Source organism: Penaeus monodon, chromosome 36 (assembly GCF_015228065.2).
Source record: "Penaeus monodon isolate SGIC_2016 chromosome 36, NSTDA_Pmon_1, whole genome shotgun sequence".
In the NCBI taxonomy this organism is placed as follows: Eukaryota; Metazoa; Arthropoda; class Malacostraca; order Decapoda; family Penaeidae; genus Penaeus; species Penaeus monodon.
Window position 1 is genome coordinate 165641 of NC_051421.1, and position 3589 is coordinate 169229.

A 3589-nucleotide genomic window follows, 5' to 3' on the forward strand; every position below is an offset into this window, starting at 1 on the left:
TCTCTCTCGTCCTACCACTTCCTCTCCCTTCCTAATTCCCCTCCCCCTTCCCTTCCCCATTCCATCTTTTCTATCCCTCCCCCCTCATTCCCATCCTCCTCTTCTCCCCCTCCCTTCCTCACTCTTTCTCCCTTCCTTCTTCCCCTCACTCCTCCCTTCTCTCCCCCCTCTCTCCCTCTCTCACCTGATACTTTTTGCCATTCTCTCTGATCTGCGCTCTTCTGACTTTACTGTGTGTCTTGACGGTCTGGAATCCACGATGGCACAGAAACACGTTACTTAGCATGTGCCACGTGTAATCTGCTACGTGCATCTCATATACCTGTGGAAATAGACTTCTTCAGGCATATAATCCATTTTTATGCCATTCTTCCTAGGCTAACTTTATTTTCTCATTTTATTTTTTCTTGCATTCATTAATTTTACTCTACTTATATGTATTACCTTACTTAACTTTTATCTGTTACCTATATTTAACTCTTGTCTACTACTTTTTATTTAACTTTTATCCATTACCTTATTCAACTTTTATCTATTGCCTTTATCTAACGTTTACCCTTATACCTTATCCAATTTTAACTTCTGCCTCTTCTTATCTATTGCCCTTTATCTAACTTTTATCTAATCCCTTTTTTTAATTTTAACTTACTGCCTTTACCTTCATTTGCCTTATATATTTACTATTTATTCACTTCGATCTTTGCCCTTTCCCATTTTCCTCACCTGGGTGTTCCTGGTGAAGCCGTAACCCACGAAACGCTCGTCGAAGGAAGGCACGTTCGCCTTCGTAACGTAAATAGGCTCCAGTAGCTCCTCCACGTGGTAATGTTGTAGAGCACTTGTAATTTGGGTGTTATTGCTGTCCTCTCCCACTTGCCGAGGTTAGAATTGGCTTGATTAGGAGCGAAAGACTTGATGTGGAACCTCTGGGCTCGTTTCTCAATGATCAGCTTACGGAGTTCGACTTTGTCCTCGGGTTGGTGGTGACTGCTGTGTGTATTTCGTAAGTAGGGATGACAAAAGGCACACTTGTTGCACTGCGCCTCCCGCTCGTGGCCAGGAACGCGTTGAGGTCGTCAGCCATGCGGGAGATGGGGATCATGTCGATGTCCGGAGTGAAGGCGAAGTCGCTGGGACACCCCTCTCTGGCGACGTTCCTCAGGAGGTTTTGGGGGTAGCGTGAGTTCTGGATCATCCGCTGCAGCTCTTCCGATCGCAGTTCTCGCAGCAGCTCCTGTTAACCGTCTCCGGAGCGTCGCAGTTGTACTCCTTCACAACGTCGTCCTCCTCGCGTATGTACCTCGCGGGTGATTCTTCGGGTACGCCACGTGGAAGCTTACGCTGCTCATGCCCTCGGGTTACACGTCTTAAGGTACTTGATCATTCTTAGCGCGACGGTGTAATCCGCGTCAGGGGTGAAGACCGCGACGGAGATCGGGCCCGTCCACATCTCCACCTGCCTGCTCAGCCAGAAGAGGAGGTCCACCGACGTCTGGAGGGACATGCACACCTTCCAGGACGAAGTGGTGTTCTCCCAACGGTCTCCCGGAATGAAGAACGGATGAGTCTTGAACATTCGAGACTTGTCCACGAAGCCGCGACTCGAGTCAAAGGAAGCGAAGCGGGATTCAGGGGATTTCTGGCACCCGATGGCGTCCCTTGGCTCTGTGCCGTTCGCTGTCGGGTCCTCTGTGGCGTATTCCAGGATCTGTGGTTGGGGGCGTGTTTGTAGTCATATGGTAAATGAGTCTGGGATGTCTATCAGGTAAACTCTCTCTCTCTCTCTCCTTTCTCTCTCTCTCCCTCTCTCTCTTTTCTCTCTCTCTTCTCTCTCTCTCTCTCTCTCTCTCTCTCTCTCTCTCTCTCTCTCTCTCTCTCTCTCTCTTTCCTCTCCCTTTCCCTCTCCCTCTCCCCCTTCCCTCTCCCTCTCCCTTCCTCTCTCCCTCACGCCCTTCCCTTCCTCCCACTCTCCTACCCTCCCTCCCTCAACTTCCTCCCACTCTTTTACCCTCCCTCCCTTCCCTTCCTCCACTCCTACCATCCTCCTTCTCCCTCCCTTCCTCCCACCTCTTACCCTCCTCCTCCCTCCCTCCTCCCACTCTCCCCCCCTCCCCTCCCTCTCCTCCTACCTCTCCCTCCTTCCCCTTCCTCCCACTTCCTACCCTCCTTCCCTTCCCTTCCTCCCACTTCCTCCTCCCTCCCTCCTCCCACCTCTACCCCCTTCCCCCCTTCCTCCCACTCTTCCTACTCCTCCCTCCTCCCCCCTTCCCCCTTTCTTCTCCCTCCTTCCTCCCACTCTCCTACCATCCCCCTCCCCGTTCCTCCCACTCTCCTACCCTCCTTCCCTTCCCTTCCTCCCCCTCTCCTACCCTCCCTCCCTTCTCCCTTCCTCCACACTCCTACCCTCCTCCCTCCCTCCCCTTCACCCACACTTTCTCCCTACTCTTCATACTCCACTGTCCTCCCACTCCCTCCCTCCCCCGTCATCCCAATCCTCTACCCTCCCTTCTTTACATTTCCAGCTTTTCTTCTGCCAATCTTCTCCTCCCTCCACATTCCTCAAAAGCTTTCCTAACTACCCTCCCTCCCTTCCTCCACTCCTATCCTACCTCCTCCCCTCCTCCCATCCTGTTTCCCTCCCTCTCCCCCTTCCTCCCACTCTTTACCCTCCTTCCTCCCCTCTTCCTCCCATTCCTACCCCCCTTCATCCCACCTTAACCCTTCTCTTATCTTCCCCCTCCCTCCTTCCACTCCTTACTCTCCTCCTTACCCCCCTCCCCTCTCTTACATTCTCTTCCACTTCCTAACCTTCTACCCTCCCTTCCTTCCTCCAATTCCTTCAACTCCTTACCCTCCCTCTCCTCCTTCCTCCCTTCTACCTACCTCCCTTCCCCTTCCTCCCTTCACCCCTCATTTCCTCTATCTTCGTACCCTCCCTCCCTCACCTTCCCTCCCTGTCTGCTACCCCCCTCCCTCCCCTTCTCATTCCTCCCTCCCTCCCAGTCTCCACCTCCTTACCCTCCCTCGCTCCAACATTCCTCATTCTCACTACTCCTCCCGTCCCCGTCCCTAATTTCCATCCCTTTCCATAGCCAGCGCTTACCACCCCCCATCCATTTCAACCGAATTTCTTCCTTACCCATCTGCGGACTTAGGCGAAGCTGCCTCCCCAAACGGATTACAGTCATCCCCCGAGATAAGATCTGTCGGGACTGACTTAAAGAGCTCCGTGACACAGCGACGACAGAAAACAGGAACATGTGATTAACTAGGGACAGCTACAGGCGTTTCCCTGATTATACTCGGTCTATCCATCCGTGAACCTGTCTACACTGATAACGTATATTTGGGATACATTGCTCTTCAGAAAGAAACATAAATAATCATAATGAACTATACATTAACTTGCTGATACCAAATACTCATAGGGAAAGAATTCCGGCCATCCTTTGACTCAGAGATCGGATCGATCTATTGATTATTTCTTCTAAAGTTTGTTTTCAGGGATTCGTAATCAATATTTAACTTTTAACATATTTTAAGCATTTAGGTTAGGTATTTTAAAAATTCTATTTAAGCTTGGGGGGGG

At 51.2% G+C, this 3589-nt stretch overlaps 1 pseudogene; it reads right to left on the bottom strand.

Moving 5' to 3' along the window:
* Nucleotides 1–1732, bottom strand: part of LOC119595652 — a 2229-nt pseudogene extending 497 nt beyond the window's left edge.
* Nucleotides 1733–3589: the final 1857 nt, after the last annotated feature.